This window comes from Urocitellus parryii, chromosome 7, assembly GCF_045843805.1.
Source record: "Urocitellus parryii isolate mUroPar1 chromosome 7, mUroPar1.hap1, whole genome shotgun sequence".
In the NCBI taxonomy this organism is placed as follows: Eukaryota; Metazoa; Chordata; class Mammalia; order Rodentia; family Sciuridae; genus Urocitellus; species Urocitellus parryii.
Genome location: NC_135537.1, coordinates 142,082,841 through 142,109,073, shown reverse-complemented (window position 1 = coordinate 142,109,073; position 26,233 = coordinate 142,082,841). Strand labels below are relative to the sequence as shown.

The window sequence follows — 26,233 nt, the reverse complement described above, 5'->3', positions numbered from 1 at the left end:
GGGCATAGTGAAGGAGCGCTGCTCTATTTATGGCAACCAGGAAATGGGGAGAAGGGTACAGGGAAGATGAAATTTTCCAGGGCATTCCCCCAGTGACCCACCTCCTCTAGCCACACTATACCTGCCTATGTTTACTACCCAATTAGTCCATGTAAACTAGAATGGAACCATCAGGTTACAGTTCTCATAATCCAGTCATTTTACCTCTGAATATTCCTGAATGAACACAGGAGCTTTTAGGGAACACCTAATATGCAAACAATAACATTCTGACCCTGGGCTCCCAAAGTTTATGTTTATCTCACAAGGCAAAACACATGTAGTCCATCTTCAAGAGTCCAGTTTCAGCATTGCCCCAAAGTCCAAGTCCAATGTCTCATCTGAGATTTAAGGCAAACTCTTAGTTGTAAACTCCTATAAATATCAAGAGCAATTTACAATGCACAAAGGCATGGAGTAAATATTCTCATTTCAAAAGGGAAGATTAGAAGCATAGAAAGAAGAGATGCAACCAAAACCAAAACTGAAGCCCGGCTGTGCAAACATTAGGTTTGGTAACTCTAAGTATGGCGTCTGGAGCACACATTGAGGAGATGTGAGCACCAAAGGGCTTGGATAGCCAAGCCCCTGTGGCCTTGCTGGTTGTAATCCACATGGCCTCTCTCTTGGCCTGGCCTTTTTTTTTTTTTTTTTTGCATAGCCAGCAACTTTCCTTGGAAGATGTTCCACATTACTGGTATCTCTTAATCTCAGGGGCATTTCCACTGCAGCTTCAGCTTTCTCCTCACAGCTTCATGAGTTAGTCCAATCAAACTAGGAAGAACCAATGAGCCCCTCCCAGGGGCTTCCCATAGGGACTCAGACCCTGACACGCTTTGCCTGGCTTCCTGGGCCTTCCTTTGAATTCTCAAGGGAAACCTCCATGACCTCCAAATTCAAGCATCCTGCATTCCTGCAGAACAAACACCATGTGGTTCACACTAAGGTCTGCTTCCAGCTCCAGAAGTAGCAGAGCCCTCTTGGATCAAGGTTGTAGCAGCCTCTATGTGCCTGGGTTTCTGAACATGGTTAAATGAATCCTGGGAAAACAACTTTCTAGGCACCCATGTGTGTTGCCCCCCAAACCTCTTAAAATTGAGTTTTGCTTCTATACCTTTAAACTTGTAAACAGTGTGGTGCCAGTTCCTGAGAGGCCTTTCTTTCCTGTTGTCTCTGTGCAAAGTACTTAACTTCTACTTAGTGATGGTAATCTCTTCAGCAGCCACACCTTCCTTGGCCCCAATCTTACAATCATTTTTTCTGGCCACATTGCAAGTCTTTAAAATCTTTCAGCTCTGCTTTCTTCTTCCAATTCTCACAGTAAGCCTGTCTAAAAGCCAATAACATCCATGCCACTACCTGAATGTTGTGTTGCCTTAAAGTTTCCTTCACCCAATTAATTAGTCCATCACCTTTAAATTCAGACTCACAAAAGTCTCAGAACATAGGCAAATGACAGACAAGTTTTTCTTGCCAGAATACAACACAAATGGCCTCTAGTCCAATTCCAAATAGAATGTTTGTTCCCCTCTGAAACCTCATGATCACAGTCTTTACTGTCTGCATTCCCATTGGCATTCTGGTCTTCTGAGTTCCCACCAGAATTGTCCATTAAACTCTACTTACAGGGGCTGGGGATGTGGCCCAAGCGGTAGTGCGCTCGCCTGGCATGCGTGCGGCCCGGGTTTGATCCTCAGCACCACATACAAACATCTCTCTCAAAAAAAAATTAAAAAAAAATAATCTCTACTTATAACTTCTAAAGCTTCTCAATCCTGTATCTCCAAACTTTTCAAAATTCCTCTTACAAATCAGTTCCAATATTTTCTGAACCATGGAGATCTTACTCACAAAAATGACCCTACTTCTCAGTGCCAATTTCTGTGTTAGTCAGCTTTTTATCATTGCAACCAAAATAATTAACCCCCACCCCCACCCCACCAAAAGAAAAACAAACTTAGAGGAGGAAAAGTTTATTGTGGCTCATGGTCTTGAAAGTTCTGTCTATGGTCAGCTAACTCTAGGGCTCCGGGCCAAAAGGGAAGCAGAAGATCATGGTAGAAGAACATGGTAGAGGAGTGCTGCTCTGTTCATGGCTAGCCAGGAAGCAGAGAGAGAATGAAAGGGGAAGGGGCTACAGGGAAGATGGGCCCTTCTAGTGCATGCCCCCAGTGATCCACCTCCTCCAGACATGTTCCACCTGCCTAGAGTTACCACCCAGTTAGTCCAATCAAACTAGGAAGAACCAATGAGGTCACATGCCGGGTTTCTGTTCTCGCAACTAAAAGGCTCAGGGGTCACTCCAGTTGAACTGGGCTAACTGGGCTGTGCAAAATAACCACACAAGAGACACAAATACCTTTTTCTTTGGGGTCCCTGTGACGGCTCCTCTGACCTTAAGGGTCTGCAGGAAGAGAGAGAGCCAGAGCATGCATGCTGACCCCTTTTATTGAGGAGAAACTATTCAAATGAGGCAAGGGGTCAAGTTTCAGGGGGCTGAGTCTATCTTTATGATGTCCACTGTGAGCAGGTTGACTGACACCTGGGTAGGACACACCCAAGGGCACAGTAAGAGAAGAGGACACACACAAGGCACTTCCATGGAATATTCTATCCTAAACAGGGCAAAGAGTTATACTACAAAGGAACAGGTGAGCATAGCTTCGCCCATGGGGCTGTAGCAAGGCACACTCAGGCATGAGACACTGACCCTTGAACCCAAGAAGGGTGGGGAAAGCTCTGCCACATTTCTGCAACTGAGTGCCTCAGCACCCAGCCGGGGAGTGTGATTTAGTCATGTGTAAGGTTGGTCTCCCACAGACACAGCTCTCATAATCCAATCATCTCACTTCTGAAGATTCCTTCATTAACACAGGAGCTTTGGGGGGAGGGGCCCCGCATGTCCAAATCCTAAAAATTACATTTTTGCTTTATTATATCTTTACCTTAATAGTTCATGCACCCAGATTAGAGTGTGTAGCATTAAAAGTGTAATAATATTATGCATCACCACAGATTTTCATCTAGCTAAAGGATAAGAACACAACCAAGACCATCATCATCTCCCCTGGCTAACATACATGTAGTCCTTACTGTGTACTGGACACTATTCTCTACATGTATTAATTCCTGTGCCTTCAAAACAAGCATCTGAAGTATTGATATGACTTTATCTATATCACTATGAGGAAAGGCACAGAGAGGTTAACCAGATTGCCCAAGGCCACACCAGTAGTGAAAGACAGAGGTAAGACTAAAACTTTTGGAGATGGACCCAATTGGGATATGGACCAGAGGTGTCAGAGGTGATTCCCAGATTTCTGCCTGCAGCAATGGAGGGGCAAAGTCATCCCTTTATTGAGATGGCAAAAACAGTTGGAGAAGCTGACATCGGGGTAGAATAAGATAAGAAATTCAACATTGGAGGCATTGAGATTGAAAGGCCTATGGGACTTGAAAATGGAAATGGATGAGTGAATATAGAATGAATAAATGCATAGGTGAATGGATGAGTGACGGAGCCTCGGGCAAGGACACTCATACTATAGCAAGGACAGCACTGGTCAGTAACGCCAGGGAAGCCATAAAGCTGAAGTATAACTTGGGAAAAGTTCACAGCTGCTTATAACAGGCCAGAGCAAAGAGGACACAGACACTCAGGATCTGGGGAAGCTCATTTTCAACAATGTTTATCAAATATCCAGGACCAATAAAGACTCCATATCTATAGGGAAAATTCCTTTTAACCCATAGTGGAGTTTGGGATAGAGGCCACCTTCAGAATTGGGTCCTGACCGTGCCCCCCCCAACACTCTGCTTAGGACAAAGCACACTCCTCAGCTGTCAGGACAGGAGGGAGGTGGAGGGATGGGGAGGTTTCAATCCCCCTTCTCAGGAGACAAAGGACTCTTCATGATTTAATTAAAATGCCCAACAAAGTCTTAGAAGATAGGGGTTAGGATGAAATAAAAATAGTTGGAGTGAACATATTACAATTTAATTTCATTCCAGGGGCATCTCTAATATTAGAGAGACTTAATTCATCACTAAATTCCCATCTGTCCAGCCATATCAGGGGCATTTCTTAAGATGTCCAGGTCCTGTTTGAGAGGTCTGGAGAGCTCTGTCCTTTGTTTCTCAATGAGAGAACGATGCGGGGCAAGAGTGGCTGGTCTATGGCAGGCACCAGTTAACGAGTGCAGAAGGGGAAAGAGAAAACAGCTGGATGCGGTGTGCACAGCTGTAATCAAGAGATATAGGAGGCTGAGGCAGGAGGATCAGAGGTTCCAGGCCAGCGTGGTCAACGTATTAAGACGCTGTCTCAAAATAAAAATATCTGGGGGTGCAGCTCGGTGGTAGAGCACCCCTGGGGTTCAAAATCCTTAGTGGCACCAAAAATAAAGAAGGAAGGAAGAAAAGAAGACGGACACTCCTTTACCACTGGTCAACACTTTGGATTTTAGAATTTGCCTAATATTGGGGTGAGCCAGAGCCTTGAGGCCCCTAGAGAATATTCCCTCTGCATGAACAATTTTTCCTCCAGATAACTTCTGACTCACTTCCCCCACCCTTCAAGTCTTTGATCACATGTCACCTCTTCATTGACGCCAGCCCTGCCACTTCTATTTTAAATAGCAGCCTCACCCATCCCTGACTTTCCTTATCCTACTTACCATCTTCTGTTTCTCCCCAGAGCTTGACTTCACATCCTTTGTAATTTGCTTATTTATTTGTTCAGCTTCTATTTCTCCCCCACTAGAACATGGGCCCCCGCAAGAGCAGGAATTTTTGTCTGTTTGCTCACTGCTGTATAACCAGGACCCAGCAGACAGTTTGGGACAGTGCATGGATTATTACAGCAGAGAAGTTATCTGTTGGGGCTGGGGTTGTGGCTCAGCGGTAGAGTGCTCGCCTAGCATGCATGAGGCACTGGGTTCGATCCTCAGCACCAATTAAATGTAAAATAAAGATATTGTGTCCACCTAAAACTTAAAAATAAATAAATATTTTTTTAAAAGAAGTTATCTGTTAACTGCAATTACTATTGCTTTTCAAGGAGAGTGGACCCTGGGGATACTTCGGGGTTGGTGGGGCCCAGAGATCCAAAAGTGCTTCATCCCCAGGCTGAGCTGCCCTGCTGACTCCAGGTGCTCAGGAATGAGCCATGACTCAGGGAAGGAAATGCTCTTCCAGCATCAATTGTACACCCCCTCTCTGGCTCAGTACCCACCAGCCAAGTTCAAGTCTACTCATGGTGCTTCTCTTCTGGAAATGGTGAGAAATCACTAACACTCTCTGCCCCATCCTCAGAGTTATCAATGTGAAATAGCAGTGGCTTTCTTGTCTGTCGCAGATGGCAGAGTGGCTCCTGGGGCTCATGTAGCCATAGAAAAGGCCCCAGGAAGTGGTCCAGGAAAGCACTGCACAGAAGACATCTGTCTGGAAAATATTAGTCCACAGTCTGATGTCTGCAGAACTTGAGCTTGGGTACTTTCTCTTTTACTGACAAAAATAAGCAGTTTTGTGTCTCAAAACACACAGAGGACTTTCCCCAGTTACTGTTGCTAGTGGCATTGCTTGCTGAAGTTTTTCATGGTTGAGAGCTTGTTTTCTTCCAGGAGAATAAATTTGGCCTGGGTAATGTTAAGAGTAATGAAAACATTTTAAAATGCAAAATTGGACTCATTCCTCCCCCATGGGTAGTTTCTTGGAAATCTCCAGTTTTACCAGCAATAGCTGAAAAGTGTGGGGTCACATCCTTTGAAGTGACACCAGAAGGAGTCAGAGAATTTCACAGGTGGAAAGAGCCAATCTCCCTTCTTTTGGTGTCCCTCCACCTCGGAGTTGATAAGTCCATACTGTTTCAGCCCAAGGCATCTGGACCCCTCCCCTTCATCTCTTGCTCCCAGACTTCACAGTCTAGAGACACTTCCAGATTTGAACACAGGTCTGCTGTTCAAATTCCTTCTAAAGACTAACGCTCCAGAGCTGGGGTGTCCCCAGACACCAATAAAGCACATGCTTAGCACCAATAAAGACTTGGGTTCAATGCCTAGCAACAAAACAAAACAAAAAACAAACAAACAAAATGACTAGGAGTGAGGATAATCTTCATTCAATGGTACTGTGTAACAATTGGATTTCCACTTGAAATATAATGAACTCTGATCCCTACCTATTTTGTGTGATCAAACATAAAACATTCATTCAAGGTGGATCATAGACCTAAATGTAAAAGGTGAAACAAGAAAGCTTCTAGAAGACACCAGTGACATTCCACACCATACGACCACAATAATGGGATCCTAATTAGAATAAGTTATACTCCATGTATGTATAATATGTCAAGATACACTCTATTGTCATGTATATTTAAAAAGAGCAAAAACAAAAAAGCTATTAGAAAAAAAGAGGGGAATATCTTCAAGACCTTGAGGAAGCTCAAGATTTCTTAGAGGGCTGGGGATGTGGCTCAAGCGGTAGTGCGCTCGCCTGGCATGCGTGCGGTCTGGGTTCGATCCTCAGCACCACATACCAACAAAGATGTTGTGTCTGCCGAGAACTAAAAAAATAAATAAATATTAAAAAAAAAATAAGATTTCTTAGAGTGTAAAAAACCCTAAACATTGGGGCTGGGGATGTGGCTCAAGCGGTAGCGCGCTCGTCTGGCATGCATGCGGCCTGGGGTTCGATCCTCAGCACCACATACAAACAAAGATGTTGTGTCCGCCGAAAACTAAAAAATAAATATTAAAAAATTCTCTCTCTCTCTCTCTCTCTCTCTCTCTCTCTCTTTAAAAAAAAAAAAAACACTAAACATAAAGAAAAGATTGAGAAGTTGAACTTCATTAAAATTAAAAACTTTGTCAAAAGACATTATTATGAAGGTGAAAAGACCAAAAGAGGATATTTGCATGCTTACCTTTAACAAAGGATTTGCATATATATAGAAGTATCAAACTTCTAGAAATCAATAAGAAAAAGAATACATATTTTAAAATAGTGAAAATTATTGTTTCATAAAATGGAATATCCAAGTGGTCAACATACATTTAGGAAGGTGCTTAAAGTCATTAGTTATCAGGAAAATGCAAATTAAGATCCATAATGATATACCACTTCCAACCCACCCAATTGGCTATAACTGATGATACCAAGTGTTAATAAGGGTGTGCGAAGCAACTTCACTATTGGAGTGTGAACTGGCATGACCACTTTGGAACACCATCTGACAGTGCCAACTAAAACTACCCATGCCCACCTTATGACCTAAGCTCAACACTCCTTCCAGGCCACAAAATGAGTGCTTGTAGTCTATTCTTCATTTGTATGATGTTTACTGCTGTAGTAAAAAGAAGCAAAAACATTTACTCCTGGCCCTTTACAGAAATGGTCTTTAGCAATTAAAAGATGGATTCTTCATGCAAAAACATGGATGAATCTCACAGATATCATGTTGGCCCAAAGAGGCCAAACACCAATGAGTACACCCTCATGCGATTCCTTTTTCATAAAGTTCAAAAGCAGACAAAAGTAACCAATAGTGGTCAAGAGAGTGGCTACCTCTGGGTATTGAGATCTGAGAAATAGGACATTAGGGGGGTACACTCTATACCTGGATGGAGATGGGGCTTCCACAGATGTATATAATTATGTAAAAATCTATCAAGATGCACAGTTGAATTTGTGCATTTCACTGCCTATAACTTCTACCTCCATTTTTTTTAATGTTTATTTTATAGGTGTAGAGGGACACAACACAATGTCTTTATTTTTATGTGGTGCTGAGGATCGAACCCGGGTCCCACCTGTGCTAGGCAAGCACTCTACCGCTGAGCCACAATTCCAGCCCCTCTATCTCCATTTCTAAAAGGCAAACAAATGCAGGCCTCCAAGCATGGTCTGCCATGGGCAAAGCAGAGAGGAGCAATGCTCTCCTTTACCTGAGAGATTTCACTGGGTATTAGTGCAGCTGTGCCATGGTCCCCTTCTGAAGAGAGCATACCACAATGGCTCATTTCTTACCCATAACCCACCTTGCTTAGTACCACTTGACCACCCATTGACCTGGCTCCAAACACATGTCTCCAATTAATGGTGCCAAAGGCAAACTTCCATATCTGGTCCTTCAACTTTAGTGCAATTATTAACCTCCTGAAAACTTGCTAGCAACACTGGCTCCTGTTCCTCCTTCCCCATTTTTTAGTTCTTTCAAGTCCTGGATGGGATTCAGGAAACTGCATTGCCAACAGCTGCAATGGGTTTCTGATGGATGATCCAGAGACACAGATACCCAGAAACACTGCTGTGTGGGCTGAGGCAGTGTCTCTGAGGACGTAAAGAAGCAAGAGAGCTGGATTGATCTAGATAAAGGGGAAGAAGGAGAGAGCCAGAGGAAGATTCAGGGAAAGAGAGAAAGCAGGGAAATAAAGCAGACTTTCTAAAGTCTGGCCATGTGAAATGTATGGAAAACCTCTTCCCATCTCCCCACCAAAAGGGCTGGTGGCCTAGCTCTGTCTGATGTACAGGCTGTGAGGCTGGCCACTTCCAGGACGTGTTGAAGTATGGGCCCAGTTTTCAGGGTGAGAAAAGAGGCTGTCCACGGAGGTGCCCTCATGTCCAGATTTGATTACCAGGCAGGAATATGAATATCATCCTTCCTCCCAGTATTTGGGTTCCATCATTCCCATCAAACCTTCTGATTTTCTTTATGGAGTCCAGGTTCAAAGCCACCCGGCACACCTTTGGGTAAATATATGTGTAGGTGTGTACCTAGATACCTGTGCAAGGCCAACTAAGCCAGGTGACAGATATGGCCAGGAAAAAACCACACAATTTCATTAGATTACATTAAATGGATAATGGAGTCCCTGCAGCTGCTGTAAAGAACAAAGAGGTCTTTATGCACTGAGATGTATTGACCTCCAAGGAAGATTTTTAAGTCTTAAAAGTAAGACAGCAACACATCAATATGCTCTATGCTTTTTTTTTTTTTCCTTTTAGATATGGAATCTCACTATGTTGCCCAGGTGGACCTTGGACACTTGGGCCCAATGATTCCCCTGCCTCAGCCTCCTGAATAGTATCATATATGCTTTTATGTATTGAAAATCTCAAAAAGAATTACAGAACACTAGAATAGGGGTCACTAGGAAGAGAAACTGGGCCTGGGAGAGAATTGAGCTTGGGAGTGAGGCTTAATTTTTATTCTAGACTTTTTGATACTGTTTGATTTTTTTTGTTACCGTGCATGAAATTTATCTTATTAAAAAATGAAAGATTGAGGAAAGCAAGGATGAGAGGAGGGAAGAAAGGAAGCCACAGAGGATTCTTAGATGGTTGGGAGCTATGCAGAGCAAGAAGCCAGCTCAGGCCCTGTAGGATTCTCTGCTGGTCCCAGCAAATGTCCTGGGCAAAACAGGCTGCGTCTGTTCACTGCATCTGGGCTCCTCTTCCATCCCTTCATCCACAGCCTGCGGTAAGAACATGTTGTCTTAAGTCGTGCCCACACCCGGGGTGGAAACGCCGTGGTGTGCCAATGTGAAATTTTCAGCCACTTCTCCGGTGTCGTGTAGGAGTTCAGAGATTGTTCATCATCGGGACAAATTAGCCAAAGTTGAAGCAAGAAGGAGGAAATGCAGAAGGGCCAGAAGCTTGGAAAATAGGCTAAGGGTCTCCTGTCTGAGAGGCAGGATGGAGCAGTGGGTAAGGCTCTAGGCCCAGGCTCTCTGGGATTCCGTCCTGGCATTCCCACTTGGAGCATATAGAACTCTCAGGAGCATTGTTTTTATGGTTTAAATACAAGGCATCCCCCAAAAGCTCATGTGTGAGACAATGCAAGAAAGTTTAGAAGTAAAATGATTGAGTAAGGAGAGATTTAACCTAATCTGCACCTTAATCCCCTGATAGGGATTAACTTGGTGGTAACTAGGCAGGTAGGGTGAGGCCCAGAGGAGCTGGGTCCTTGGGGACTTGCCCTTGGGGTTTATATTTTGTCCAGGGTGAGGGGAGCACCCTCTCTCTCTCTTTTTCTTTCTCTCTCCCTCTCCTTCTAGCTCCTGTCCTCTGCTACACACTTCTGCCATAATGCCCTGCCTTCCCTCGGGCCCTGAGGAATGGCTCCAGCTGTCTATGGACTGAGTCCTCTGAAACCCTGAGCCACCAAATAAACTTTTCCTCCTTAAAATTGTTCATGTCAAATCTCTTGGTCACAGCAGCAAAAAAAAGCTGACTAAAACATCATTTCTCCCACATATAATCCAACAGAGTCTGCCACACTGGGCTGTAGTGAGGATTAGATGCATCCTGACTTGAGGAGTGTGTCTAGGTGTCTATCACAGAAGGACTACCAGCAGCTGGGAGCGATTAAGGCTCTTGCTTCTTATTTGAATTCTGATAGCATCCTGTGAGGAGGCTCCTTTGATACACCAAAGCTTAGATAAATAGATTCTAAGGGCTAGACAGTGGAGTTTCTGATATAGGCCTACAAAGTTGATCTGCCTCATCATTTCCCAAGCTGTCCCAATGAGCATTTAGTATCTCATCAAAATTTGAATGATTCTTTCCCAAAACAGGTTTTGTGGCTAACGGATTTGGGAAACACTGGGTTAAGTGAAATCAAACAGGGTATTTACTGCAAACTGCACCAGAACCTTTGAAGTGCAAAGCACCTCTGACTCTAAGAGAAGTATTTCCCAAACCATTTGATGATTAATTAATCTCATGGCATCCTGTGGACCCTTAGGGGAACAAGAGGGCTGCTGGACAACAGCTCTAGAGATGCTAGGTGGCATTAGGTCAGGAACAATGAAAAGAATGCAGAACTATTCAACATCTGTTTTCATGCCGGTCTCCATAAAAGAGAAGGTCTCAAAACAGCACAGAACGCTCAAGGGCATGGTGGTTAAGAGGGCGACAGTGAGCTGTGGAAGAAAAAGCAGCATTGAGGGAAAATGAGGATCTGAACTCAAATCACTGCTCCCCAAGCTGGGGCAGGGCATTTGCTCTCTCAGGACCTCAAGTTTCCTCACAAATTAGGGGGCAGAGTAGCATAGTGTCTGCTTCATTAGGTTGATTTAAGATCCACATGTCAGTGACTAAAGTGCTTTCCATATGGTAATTTCTCAAGGTTTTTTTTTTGTTTTTTTTTTTTCTGTATCAGTTTGGACGTTTTCAGTTGCAATTAGCAGGTGGCCGAACTTGAATTGGCTCATGGGAAAAAAAGGGTGGGGGGCGGGAATTTACCAGTCTGCAAAAGTCTGGGTGGGGCTTTTACTTATTGGGTGTGTGTGTGTATGTGTGTGATGTCATTAGAGTAGATGGGAATTCTGAGCACCAGAGAGCTTAACACCCAACCCTGGAAAGTTTCTAGACTGATCATTGAATAGATGATCTATGAGTGCCTGAAGTCCTAGAGACCAATGCAAAGGCTCCAAGACATTTGCAGATCAGCTTTTTCCTTTTTCTAAAAGGGGATCAGCATGGAGAAATGACCCTCAGGCCGTGTAGGAAGGTGGCCCCAGCAGCTGTCAGCAGTTCCAGGAGTTTACAAAAGCATAGTCCAAAAGCCTGCAATTTTGCTAATAGAACCTAGTAAAAATAAAGCACAACAAGTCTCCTTGGCTGTAGAGATATTTTAAAAACTGGACTACATAATCATTGTACAAGATCTGGGCAGAAAGAAAGAAAGAAAAAATTTGAGAAGCACTCCATGGATGTAGTGTGACTGAATCTCAGAAAAGACATTTGACAAAACCTTTCATGAGAATGCCAGAGGTAAACAGGAGAAAGGTGGACCAGCTGTGTTGCAGCTGCCATTGAAGGAAACACTGTAGTTCCATATAAAGCACACAGAACTTGGAATTTTCTTCTAAAGCACAACTTAACATTGTTTTATTAAGGTGTATTAGTCATATATACACTTCTCAGGACATTGTGTGTGTGTGTGTGTGTGTGTGTGTGTGCGCGCGTGCACGCACGTGCGCATGCATGTATGCTTGTACCCTAACTCTTGGTGACTGAGCAGGGTCTCAAGCATGCTAAGCAATAACTCTACCACATCTACTACATTCCCAGCCCTGCTCAGTGAATTTTATACTTATATACTTTTGTGCTCACCATTCAGATCAAGATATGACATGTTTCCAGTTCCCCAGAAGGCTCCTTCATGCCCTTTCTTGTCAATCTTCTGCTTCAGAAGCCACCATTCTGATTAGTTTTGCCTGTCCTCGTCCATCATGCAAAATATACTTTTTGTTTGTTTGTTTCTGGCTTTCTGAGGTCATTGTTATAACACAAGATGCGTCATATTGCTAAACAGAGAAGTCATACATTCTTTCTCATTGCCGTGTAAATTTATTTGATGGGTATTTGATTTGGGAGGTATTTTGTTAATATCTTTTATAATATCAATGAAACACTTATTGCTAACGTTAAATTTAGTGGTTAAATGTTAGATACTTTCTTCGAAGTTTGAGAACAAAACAAAAATAACTTCTATTGCTACATTTTTCTAATATTTTACTTGGGCTCCTTGTCAATGCAATAAGTCAAGAAAAAGAAATTTTTAAAAAATCAGAAAGGATACCATAAAGCCTTTTTTTTTTTTTCCTGATGGCATAAATACATATGTAAGAAAGCTAAAGAATCTATTACTGGAATTAACAAGGAAATTTAGCAAAGTTACTAGCTAAAGTCAGTATAAAATATCAATTTTATTTCCATATAATTAGCAATATTTGTCAAATAAGATTCTTAAAATATCATTTACTAATGGTGTGTGTTTATGTATGTGTGTGTGTGTATGTGTATGAGTATGTGTGTAAGAGGGAGGAGAGAATATGAAAAAACTAATGTAATCAAGTGTTAACATTTAGGGAATCTGAGTGAAAGGTTTACAGAATTATTTTACTACTCATTTTGCAATATTTCTTTGACATTATTTCAAAATAAAAAGTTTAAAAATACCATTCACAATAGTACACAAAAATCAGGTATGTAAAAATAAATCTATTAAAAAGATGAACAAGGGCTGGGGATGTGGCTCAAGCGGTAGCGCACTCGCCTGGCATGCGTGCGGCCCGGGTTCGATCCTCAGCACCACATACAAACAAAGATGTTGTGTCCGCCGAGAACTAACTAAATAAATAAATATTAAAAAAAAAAAGATGAACAAAGCCTATATTAAAATCATAAAATGAAACTGACACAAGCTAAAAAATTAGGAAAACATAATATTGCAATCTGGTATTGTTCTAAAAATTCAGTGCGATCTCAATTAAAATCCCAGCAGAAATTATAAATATCAACAAAGGATATAAAAGAGCCAAGATTAAAGCTTGGGAAGCTTTTTCTGCAAATGGCCAGACAGTAAATGTCTTATCATGCAGTCTTTATCACAACTACTCATTTTTTGCCCTTGTGACACAACAGCAGCCAGGCACAATATGGGGGAAAATGGACATGGCTGAGCTCCAATAAAACTTTATTTACAGGAACAGGTAGTGGGCCAAACTTGCCTTGCAGACCACAGTTTGCCAAACTTTAGCCAAGACCATCATGAAGAAGAAAGGAAGTGAGAAGTCTTCCCAGATACCAATACTTACTAAGACCATGGAGCTAGGGAGAATAGTAGCAAGGTTGCTGGTAGAGGAACACACCGGTCCGAGAGGGTCCACAGTCCAGCCCCTGGCAATCCAAGTCTGTCTTCTGCTTGCTCTGGACTGAGGTGCCTATGATGGAGGTGTTCAAGGAGGAGAAAGTTGGTTCCGGGCCACCCCAAAAATGCGATGGCCAAGGTGCAGGAACCAGGGAGCAGACTGAGGTTGGGTTTCAAACCAAGATACTGGTTTGAAACCAGTATAAGGAAAAACAAAGACTTCCCAAACTTTAATCTTGGCTCTTCCATATCCTTTGTTGATATTTATAATTTCTCCTAATTAAGATTAAGAGCTCTGAGTGCTTAACAGTGAAAATGGCACAATCCGCATTACACCCATGACCCAAAGGCGTGGCAATTAGAAGAACACATGTGGACTCCTGCACACGGAAACATACATACAGAGAAAGAAAAGCCTATAATTCTTTTAGTAATGGGAAGGCATTTTTCTTTACCAAAATGGGTACATTCTGCTTACTTATCAAGGTTAAAAAAAAAACTCTAAGAATTAAAGAGGCTGTCGCTGGGGCCCCATCACAGTCCTGGGTGCTATAGCAGGATGTTCTGCAATGGCCACGATTGATTGTGTTGTGATCTTGACAACTGGAGGAAGTGTGAACTTCATCATGTCAATAAATTAGACTATGGAGATTCTTTATAATTTTGTTTGTTGGTCCGGGCTTTGTTCCTCTGGGGTGGATATTAGAAAATTCTCAGGATACTATGTGTCTCCAGTATGACAGAGTCTGCCAAACACACAAGGCGTCAGCTCACATCCCTGCAGAAAGTGTAGCAGATGAAGAGGGACCATCAGTGTCCTCAGATCAACAATGGTCCTGGTTCCCAAGGTCGTGCTTGATTCACACTGTTTCTCCTTTGGGCACTGCTGGGTTGTACCCACACATACCACTTTGTGTTGTTTTTTTTTTTAACTTTATTTTTTTTTTATTAGCTACACATGACATTACAATGATCTTGGCAATTCATACATTTGAATCATTGGGGTATAATTTCTCATTTTTCTAGTTGTACAGATTGCAGAATCACACTGGTCATAGAGTCACCTATATACATACAGCAATCATAACCACTTTGGATTTTTTATGACTATGTACACGCAGCTTTATAATCGGCTCTCCCTCAGGCGGAACATAGTAAGAACTGATAGGAGCAAAGTCCAGAAAGATCCTCTGCCAGTTGTTTTCCTTTGGATTAGCTGAATTTGCTGCCATCTTGTTTGCCTTGGGATTAACTATCGAGTTTGTTTGTTTGTTTTTAAGGAAAATAATTCTCAAAAACAAAATTTCTATTGAATCGTGGATTGAAGAGAAGGCTAAAGATCAAATTCAATATGGACAACTTGATGAAGTCTTTGTTTTTCCTTATGATATGAGAAGTCAACGAAGAACTGTAGATGGGTATTTACACAATCATCTCCTGAAGGAGATGGATTGGAGCAGCCAATAAGAGAAGGTTGTCATTGGTTTAGCTTAACAATAGACAGTTGAAACAAAAAGCAGATAAGAGTTGAAGTGCTCACTATAAATTCATAGATTATATATACTGGTGCCTGCTGTCCTTTGAATAAGGGAATCAAAACCTTCTTCATAAGCCCTTGCACTAAAGAACCTGAAATATAGAGATACCAGTTGTATAGTTGTATGGAGAGAAAAAAAATTTTTTTTTTTGTACCAGGGATTGAACCAGAGACACTTAACCACCAAGTCACATCGCCAGCCATTTTAATTTTGTATTTTGAGAAAGGGTCTCACTAAGTTGCTGAATCTGTCTTTAAACTTGAGATCCTCCTACCTCAGCCTCCTGAACTGCTGAGATTACAGGCGTGCCCAGCTGGAGAGAAAATTCTTGATGATTACTTTGTATAAGGTATTCAAGAATAAGAGGATGTTTCCTTAGAAATTGTGGGAAAATGTTCTTGTGATGCTAAAACATATCTAGCCCTAGAAGAAAAACAGAACCACCGTTAAAATGAACTTATTCTTTACATCTGCTTCATTACTTCAAAATTGTACATATAGCAAAAAAATTATGCAACAAGCCCACTCTGGTTAAGGTATCCTTTTTCTCAAAGGTGCCCTAGTGCCATGAATTAAATATCTTTATTACCATCTTGAAATGGAGAAGCCATCCTGCCTTTGAATTCCTGCTTTTTGACTACCTCTTCTTCCCCCTAAAAGGAAAAACATTTCACACAAGTAAGGTAAATGCATTTTCTCTGGATTTTGTTTTGTTTTGTTTTCATGTGCTGTACCTCTAGACCTCACTTGCACAATTGAGATATGGTTTCCACTTTGCCAGGAGACTCTACATGTGATGATTTGTTTCCCCTGTATTTGCTATTTCTTATATGATATCCTAGATACTATAGAACTTAATTTGTCAAATTCAATAAAAGCTCTAATTGTGTTACCTTTTAGTAATGTAGATTTTGTCAAATCCAATACAGATCAATGTATGTTCTGTATAAAAAATAAGACGGGAGTTAAATGTAGCATCAGATTAATGTAGGCTTTGGCTGCAGTCAGACTTATGCTACGTTATTTCTATTTATGTCAATTCTAGCATGTTAAGAATGTAACAAGGGCTGGGGTTGTGGCTCAGTGGTAGAGCACTCGCCTATCACGTGAGAGGCCCTGGGTTCGATCCTCAGCACCACATTAAAAATAATAATAATAAACAAAATGAAGTTATAAAAAAAGAATGTAACAGGAGAAAAGTAAAAGTTCCCTTCTCTTCAGTGGTTCATATCAACCCAGAGAAAGTTCTAATGGGAAGCTCTGTCCAGTTGATACTTTTAGTAAAGACACAACACCTACTTATATTAATTCAGTGCTGAGAGGAATGTTTAACTATATTAGAACAACAACAACAACAAAAAAGTTTATAGAGATTTTGATAAGTGTGAAACAATCAAGAAAAAACAAAACCAAATTGAATGTTGGGAGACAGTATAATAGGGTGTATAAACGGTAACATCAGAGAGATTAAAAAGGAGTTCCATACCAAGATAGTTATCATGGAATTATTTTAAAGAGATGGTGAAAGTAAGCAAAGCATTCAACAATAGCAAGAGGGTTAAGTTACCTAACAAAATATTAACGTAAAATTCACTGAGTGAATTTTGTATTTCCATTATGATTTTGTATGCCTTCAATATGAAATGAAGCTTTAAAGAATATGTGATGATGTGAAATATATGTTCTAAAATTTGCAAAAAGTTATAAATGCACAAGTAGAACAGAAGACAGAAATAAACATTAGTGCTGGGCACAGTAACACACATCTGTAATCCCAACATCTCGGGAGGCTGAGGCAGGAGGGTTGAGAGGTTCAAAGCCAGCCTTAGCAACTTAGCGAGGCCCTAAGCAACTCAGTGAGAACTTGTCTCAAAATAAAATACAAAAAAAAAAAAAAAAGATACCCCTGGATTCAATCCCCAGTACAAAAGTAGATAAATACTAGTTATGTTAATGATTGATTTTTTTTTTACCCTTTTACATCTTTCAAAAATCTCTACCTTTAATAATCTGGTGGGGAAACTGGCAATCAACATGTTTAAGTTGCATTAGGCATTTCTGCTGATCTTAAGCCCAGGATGAGTCAACAGTGGGCTGGACACAGCTGCCAAGAAAACGAACACAACCTTTAGCCACCCAAACAGAAGCAAAGTGTTCTGCAAAGAAGAGGTACCAACTCTTGGCCTCCAGATGGCTCAGACTCATGTGGAACCTAGTGTCCAATACAGGAAACCACATTTTGAACAACATTGGGATGGACACTGGGGCACGTCCAAAGAAGGATGACCAAGGTCATGAGGAAGATGAATGACACATCATAATTCATTCACTTACTAACCCACCAATTCAACCTACCAAGCACCTACTAGGCATTGTGGAGGAAGTAGAAGAATTGTATCAGAGAACGGCTCTCTCATGGAAGGATCCTTCTGGGGGTTATGATGGTTGTCCCCAAATATTTAAATCTCTATCGTATGGTGGAGGAGATGAAGTTCCCCTGGGTTATTCCATAGGCAGAAGGTCCAAAAAGTTCAGAGAAGCAGCTTTTATCCCAAGAGAAGACAGTTTGGGGAGTTTGGTTTGGTTTGGTTTATGGTGTGGGGATGAACCCAGGGCCTTGCACATGCTTCATAAGCACTACTGAGCTTCATCTCCAGGTCTTTTTTCTATCAAGCAGCACCATCCAGAGTGAGCAGCTCATCCCCAGATGGTCTTGAGCTAAGGCTGTCTGGCTGGATAAAGCCACTCTTGCCTCTCTCTGGTGATGGCTGGGAGGTGAGTCTCTCAAGGCTACTCCATGACACCATTGGCTCTTGGATTGGCTTCTCCTCCTGTGTTGACCACCACAGTGCAGGGGCAGGTGGTTTCTTCCTTGAAGTTTAGTAGAAAGGTGAGTCCCACGTGACACTTTTACATATTTTCCCCCATCAGTTACACATTTGTATCTTCATATTGCCAAGCAGAGAAAAGAGTTTGATCAAGCAAGCTTTCATAATTTGCTGGCCAGAATCCCCCAGGCAGATCTCAACTGGCTTCAAGTGAGCAAAGGGCAATGCAGTTTTGGGGAACCACAGTCTAACTCTTCCTTCATCTCCTTGATTATCTATCATCATCATCATCATCATCATCATCATCACCACCACCATCACCATCAATAACTTTCATGTAATAAGTACCCAATAGGTGCCAGATGGATAATAACACCCTGTGAGGTAGATTTTATTATCAACATTTTCATTGTTGAAAAAAATGTGGATTAAATGCATTGCTCAAGGGAATGTCAGAGCCAGGATTGGAATCTGGGACTTTGGGATCTTAAACATGGAGGAGCTAGTAGTTGCTTCTAAGAATCTAGAGATGATAAATTCCATCATCCTCTTCTCTTTATTACCTAAAAATTAGGGGAAATAAGGTTCTACAGCTAAATTTATCACCAAAGCCTAATGATTGTGGCTGTTCTGTATCTGTTTGCTTTTGCCAATTTGCAGATTTGTAGAGGACTTGAGACACGCTGGAGAGAGGAGACCTGAGCTTCAGCCCTTACCCTGCCTCTAACTAGTTTGTGACCCGAATCAAGTCAGTAATCACCTTCCTCCTCAGTTTCATCATCTTTGAAGATAACTATATAATGCTTAAATATCCCTTCTACATGTCTAAGTTTCAAGAAAATGCAATTTTTTAAAAAAATGGAAATAAGCCAGACATAAAGGGGCAAAATATTATATGATTTCCCTTATTGGAGGTACCTAGAATAGTCAAATTCACAGACAAACTGGATCAACTAAGAAAAAAAGAGAGAGGAAATAACTAAAATCAGAAATTAAAGAAGGAGGGTCAGGGCAATAGCTCAGTGACAGAGCGCTTGCCTAGCATGCATGAGGCACTGGGTTCGATCCTTAGCACCACATACAAATAAACAAAATAAAGCCATTTTTTTTAAAAAAAAGAAGAAATTAAAGAAGAGACATTGTTAGTGGTTTTATGGAACTAAAAAGAATTATTAAAAATTACTGGACTAGGGGTGGAGTACAGGGGTTAAGCACTTGCTCAGCATGCATGAGGCCCTGGGTTCATTTAATCAATCAATCAATCAATATGTACAATGATATACCAGCAAATTTGGATAACCTCAAAATGAACAAATTCCTAGAAAGATGCACCCTACCAAGACTAAATAAAAAATATATAGAAAACCAGAATAGACCTATACTCATTATAAGGAGGTTGAATCAATAATTTAAAAAAAAAAAAATTACCAAAAAAGAAAAGCACAGGACCAGATGCTTTCACCGGTGAATTTTACTAGATTTAAAGAAGAATGATCACCAGTTCTTCCCAAAGTCTTTAATAAAAATCAAAGAGAGGGAACATTTCCCACTGTATTCTTTGAGGCCAGCATTACCTCATGCCAAAGCTAGACAAAGACCTTATAAGAAAACTACATACTCATATTCCTGATGAATTTTGAATCAAAAGTCCTCAACAAAATAATTGCAAATTGAATTCAACAACAGATTAAAATAAATATACTGGAGATATTAGCTAGAGTACTTAGGCAAGAAAAGGAAATAAAAGGCATCCAAATTGGAAAGGAAGAAGAAAAATTTTATCTCTGTTCAGAGTTGACATGATCATATATGTAGGAAACCCTGAAAATTTCACACAGAAAAAGGTAGAATTAATAAATGAATCCAGTTAAGGTCTAAGACACACAATAACACGCAAAATCAGTTGCATTTCTACTCATGACTAAGGAACGTCCAGAAAGGAAATTAAGAAAGCAATTTAATTTATAATAGCACTAAAAAGAATAAAATACTCAGGAATTAATTTAATTGAGAAAGTCACTTGTACACTAAAAACTACCAAAATACTACTGAAATGAATTAAATAAGATACCATTAAATGGAAAGGCATCCTCTATTCATGGATTGGAAGATTTTATATTGTTAAGATGCCAATATTACCCAAAGTGATCTATAGATTCAGAGCATTCCCTTTCAAAATGCCCAATTATGGTTTTCACAGAAATAGAAAAACCTATTCTTAAATTCATATGGAATCTCAAGGGACTCTTAACAGCCAAAACAATCTTGAAAGAGCAAAGTTGGAGGTTTTACAGATTTCCTACCGCTGTGCAACCTTGGACAAGTTACTCTCTCTGTTCCCAAGTTTCCTCATCTGTACTGCTAAATATTCTCCATAGTCCTGAGGAAAACAACATCCTACAACTCATAGAACCTTTATGAGATCAAATGAGTAAATGCATAGAAAGTCCTTAGAAGAGAGACTAGGACACAGTAAGTACCATATAAGGAAGAGCTACAGAGATATTTGGTTCCCTGTAAGTCGCTCAGCTAAATGATACCCATTTCCGATATATTTTTTAAGGCAAAGTCAAGACTTAGAGCCAGGAGTCAGAAAGAGAAATTAAGCAGAGAGGTGAATCACTTTCCTTACACAGACAGGGAAAACCCCATGGGTGCCATGCTCAGAAGTGCAGGGGCATCTCTGAATGCACCAGTTTAATACACGGGGGGAGGGGGGATTTAGGGAGCTCACTTCCTATCATTGGACTTGACTCGACTCTGAAAGCAAGGGGACAGCCCCAGCCCCTGCTTCCCAAAGCCAATTCATGCCCCTCTGTTGACCATAAATGTACTCTGTCTTAGACTGTTGCTCATCTTCCCTGCCATTTACTTGGCACCCTAGGAGGGAACCTGTGCCCTCCAAAGGACACAGAGCTGAAAAGAATCCATCACGGAGCTGTTCCCAGTTCATTCCCTCACACCAAAGCTAGACAAAGGCTCTGTGAGAAAACTGTCTCATTAAGAAGGCCAGAGCAGGAGATATGATGTCTGCATTTAATTCAGTACCCTCTCTTTTGCAAGAGGCATTGGTTATCAATCCAGAGAATTTAGCAGCTCCCCTGGAATTGACGTGCAGGAGCGATAGGGGTTACTGTGCTGCTAAATATTCTCCATAGGCAATGCAATGCAGATGTTTGCAGCTTGTTGCAAAACAACCTGATGAGAGAAGGCAGGAAAAACAAGCTAATTGCATCTCCCAGTCAAAGTGTGCCAGAAAAATCTTTATACACAAAGTTAAATGTTGGAACTGGGCCAGCTTGCTCAGGACCAGGATTATTGACTTTGAGCAGGGATGACTCTTACCAAATGCCTGGTCTGGCTGTCTTCCACCGTTCCCAGCGGGACCACGCTCCAGGTGGAAGTGCCAAATTGTGCACACGGGGAATTTCCAAAAACTGAAGCTCCTGCTGAGCCTCTGAAGTCAGTGCTAATGTTTATGTCGCCCTTGGCCAAGACTCTTCTGGTTATTTTCACTTTCTCTCTTGACAGAATCACATAGGGCAAATACAGTATTGAGCAACCGGGGGAAAAGATCTGGGGGTTTTTCTGGGGGCTAACTCAAGCTGGCTGGTTTGTGGTGCCTGTGTTGGCAAGGTCTCTAAAATCCATCTTTCTGGAAATCGAGTCATGATGAGCAACCAGCTCTCCTCCCTGAATCAAAGTTAAAAATCAATGTGGCGTGGAATCACACTGATGGGGGAGCTTACTTATTAATTAACTCTTCTCCATAACTGATTCATGCTTTCGTAGTAAGACCCAGACCATTTTTGCTCCTGCAAAAACACACTGGAAGACATCTCTGAGAAGTTTACCCCAAATCCTTACACGAGGACCTATGAAATCTAATTTTCCCATGGGGCAATGCTAGGTGAATGTTTGCTTCTCCAAATAAAAGTGCTTCTTTTAGGGCTGGAGTTGTGGCTCAGTGGTAGCAAACTCCTCTGGATCTACAATTTAAAAAATATTTTTAAAAATGCTTCTTTTAAAAACAAACAAGCAAAAAAAGAAAAAAGAAAGAAAAAGTGCTGCTGCTTCTCACTCTCTCCTCCTCCCCCTTCTCCTTCCTCCTCCTCCTCCTCCTCCTCCTCCTCCTCTTCCTCTTCTTCTTCTAATGAAATTTATATGGCCCACCATTCCTGTTTTGACCCTGAATGCTGAGAAGCCCAGAGTCAAATTTCATGATTAAAATATTTATCCATATGCAAACAGTTCCCACTTGGACATAATGGGCTTCCAACTCTCTTCTGAAATTTTTCATTTTCACTGTATTTAAAACTGTAAAAAAAAAAATAAATCCTCACAATCTTTTAAAATAATAAAGGTAGAATATAATTAATTAATTAATTACACTATTAAACTTGACCACAGCATTAATCTCCAACCTTGCTACTTAAAATAGAACTGAGCTCCTAATGTCCCTGAGGCATTGATAAAAGTTATTGTTCAAAAAGAATTGGCTCTGGGTGGGGTTCAGGTTCCTGATTTGAATCTGTTTTCTTGGGTTTGAACGAATTGGTGAGACTGAGGGATAGTCACTTCCGACTCTCCTTTGTTTGGAAGGATGGTGTTTTGCAGGTGCAGGGTTCACAACAAGCTTTCTGGCTCTAAGGAAAGCACTTGTGCACCTGCGCACATCCAATGTTCTTATCTTTCAACCAAACCTTGTTACAAAGAATAGCAGCCCCACAAAACCCTCAATAGAACAAAAGATCTCCAAGTGCTGGGGATTTTAAAACTCCACTTGGGCTGGAGTTGTGGCTCCCAGGGCGTGCAGTAGAGCACTAGCCTAGCACATGAGCAGCCTTGGCTTCCATCCTCAGCACCACATAAAAATATTTTTTTTTTTAAAAGGTATGGTGTCCAACTACAACTAAAAAAAAAATCAATATTTAAAATTAAACTCCACTTATTAGAACAATGGTCAAGTAACACAGTAGCAAAATAGTTACAATATTTGGACACAGCTCAGGATTGGTTACAACAGATGGAACTGTTTCTGGTTTATACCATGAGCAACAAGCGTCTGGGTCACAAAGTGTTCTTATAGCTACTATTTGCAAAAGTCAGCACCTGGGGTTGTAGCTCAGTGGTAAAGTGCTTTCCTAGCATGTGTGAGGAACTGGGTTTGTAATGCCAGATTTGTGGGATCCCAATAGACCTCCAGGAGCCGAATCCCATGCAATCACACAAGAGTCTTTATTGCAAGCTCGAGCCTGGACTCACGACCGTTCAGACACGGTGGTCCCAGGGAGTGAGTCCCGGTCCTTTGTTCAGTGAGATTTTATAGATTTGGGGGGATACTCTATGTGTCACAACATCACACAGCAAATCATTTCACACCGTGGGAAAATCAAACAACAACTCTTAACATTGATTAGCACATTCACTATTGGGAACAAGTTGGGTAGGGGTGATTGGTTAGTACAAGAGGGGTATTCATTTTGAACTGATTGGTTTAATCCCTGAAGGGTGTACGTGTTAAACTATATGGTTTCCTAACATGTTATCAATGACCAAGACTACTGGGGGTCATCTGGCATCCCAGGTATTTTCCCTGTCTCATGCTGATTGGTGGCTGCTAGGGGGTTGCTATGGGTCCTCACCTAGCCTGACTGAGTCAGGGACATCTGGTGCCTTAGATCTCTCCTGTTATTTACAAACAACTCAGCAGGGTGGGTCTGTGCCTAGGAGTGCTCTGTGGGTTTTTCCAAGGACAAGGGTCATGCCCCTTCCTTGGACAGGCTTTGCTCTGAGGTAAAGGCTGGTTTCTCAAAAATGGAGTCACATCAGTTTCTCAGGTTCAATTCTCAGCAACTGCATATAAGTAAACAAATAAAATAAGCATCTATTAACAACAATTTAAGATTGTTTTTTTAATTCTTTTTTTTAAAGAGAGAGGAGAGAGAGAGAGAGAGAGAGAGAGAGAGAGAGAGAGAGAGAGAGAAAGAGAGAATTTTTTAATATTTAGTTTTTAGTTCTCTGCGGACACACATCTTTGTATGTATGTGGTGCTGAGGATCGAACCCGGGCCGCACACATGCCAGGTGAGCACGCCCGCCACTGCTTGAGCCACATCCCCAACCCAAGATTGTATTTTTTAAAAAAATAATCAACTGCAATCTATTCTATTAGAACCCTCAGTTAACTGGGATCTTTATTCATTTCATCTCTCAATGTAGATGATCTTCTTCTTAAATTATAAGAAGTTACATTTATGTCTGAGAGGTAATAAAATATCAATATCCCAAGAATATCCTTGACTTATCCCAGGATCCTATGTAGCTGTCTGTACCCATATGGGCATTGCTGTACTAAAACCTGTAGGTGTTATTGTACCCTCAGTTACTGTAGGCAAAAGCACATTCTTTCAATGTGAAAGGGTAAAGTTTCTAAGCTGGAAAGCTTGAATGTAAAAGATTAGGTATTATTAAATTCCTCTGTTACACCCAGATTCCTGAGATAGTTAAAACAACGCCCTACTGGCCATTTAGCCTAGGGCCCTGTGCAGTTCCTCACAGGGCCCGAACCAATCAGTTTGAATGTGTAACCCGCTTTCGAATGACCAATCACCCTCGCCCGCCAATGAATGTGCCAATCACGTCTCAGAGTTGTTGTTCAATTTCCCCGTGCCTCATGATGATTTGTTCTGATGTATGCAAAGACTCCCGCCCTCCCCAAAAAGTGTACTTAAGCTCTGCTTGATCTTTGCTCTGGGCTCTGAGCTGCGCTCCCTTCTTGAGTGGGCACAGAGTCCCAGCGCGCTGGAATGGATCCCCAATAAATCCCCTTTTGCCAATTGCATGGAGTAAGTCTCTTGTGTGTGGTCTCTCCCTCTGACGTTCCGCCGGACCCCTCTTACAAATGTAGTTTTGCACAGATTTCTGTTCAATAAATCAGGAAGCAATTTATCATAACAAGCTCTGCAATGAGCCCCATAGCAAAATGCTTCTCTTCTAAATGCCTCCCTTTGATGCATAAAAAAAAAAAAAGTCTTTCCCTGAGTGGACCAAAGCATTCAAGTCAATTCCTTAAAGAAGTAATTGTATCCTTCCAGTCATCAAAAAATTGCTGAGTTTCTACTCTGTGTTTGGATGAAGGTGGACAAATACCCATGTGACCTACTCCCTGCAACAGACTCAGCTGATTGGTCATGGGGCTCTTGCACAGACACTGTCAATCCATGGGGCCTGGAAGATACAAGCAGCTCCGCCTTCCTGCACCAATATCCTCTGCACCTATTGTGTGCCAGGCTTGAGGGGGGAAAAAACATGAATAAGGCAGAACTCACAGTCTAAAGGGAAGCCAGACACACAGACTGTCATCATAGCAAGAAAGTTCTGTGATTGTCAGTGGTGTGGGGTGGTCCTGGGCTGCCTGGGCTAGGGTCAGGAAGGCCTCCTGGAGCTGGGGGCTCCTGACCAAGGATTCAGTGCACTGCAGCAAAGGGGTGAAGCACACAGGCTCTGAAGACTTGCTAGGTGGGTTCAAGTGCACCTCTAAGACTTCCCACTATATGACCTTGAACTAGGTATTTAGACTAAATCTCTAGTACCTGATCTATATAATGGTGTTCCCCTCACAGCACTGCTAGATGATGGGATTATAGATCCACTTGGCACTTAGCACAGCACTGGGCACACAGTAAGAATCTGTTCAGGGTAATGTTATCGCTGTTTACCATTGTTTACCAGTGAAGAGGGGACCTGAGGAAGCGGGAGGTCTGCCCTCTTTTATAGCTAAATTCTTCTTTTAGTTTTCCCACATTCCTGTCCTTTGTTTCCCTGTATCTTGCAGTGATAGAAGGCAGGTGGGAAGGCCAAAAGGTGGGAGATAGGTGGGCTGAAGGAGTAATCTGGGCAGGAAGGGCCTGGGGCAGTTGTTGATTAGCACCTCCCTGTTTTCTGGGAGCTGCTTCTTGAACAGTTCCTTAGGACGTTTTCAGGGCCCCGGGGACATTAACATTTCAATTTAATGTTAATGAAATGCTGCTCTGGTTTCCCGACTCCATTCGATAATGGTCTCCATTTTTTAAATCTTACTCAATATTAGGCCCGATTTACCTAACTACACTAACTACCTATCTGTCAATCTGGCTTCTGTAGGAGAGTCGTGCAAGGGACAAAATTTAC

The 26,233-nt window shown here is 41.6% G+C and overlaps 1 non-coding gene and 1 pseudogene across 1 annotated transcript; both read left to right on the top strand.

Moving 5' to 3' along the window:
• The first annotated feature begins 14,799 nt into the window (after positions 1-14,799).
• Positions 14,800-15,336, top strand: LOC113182857 (palmitoyltransferase ZDHHC6 pseudogene; annotated as a pseudogene).
• Positions 15,337-16,302: 966 nt separating this feature from the next.
• Positions 16,303-16,375, top strand: Trnad-auc (transfer RNA aspartic acid (anticodon AUC)). The gene has a single exon. It is a non-coding gene; the product is annotated as a tRNA-Asp (tRNA).
• The last annotated feature ends 9,858 nt before the right edge of the window (positions 16,376-26,233 follow it).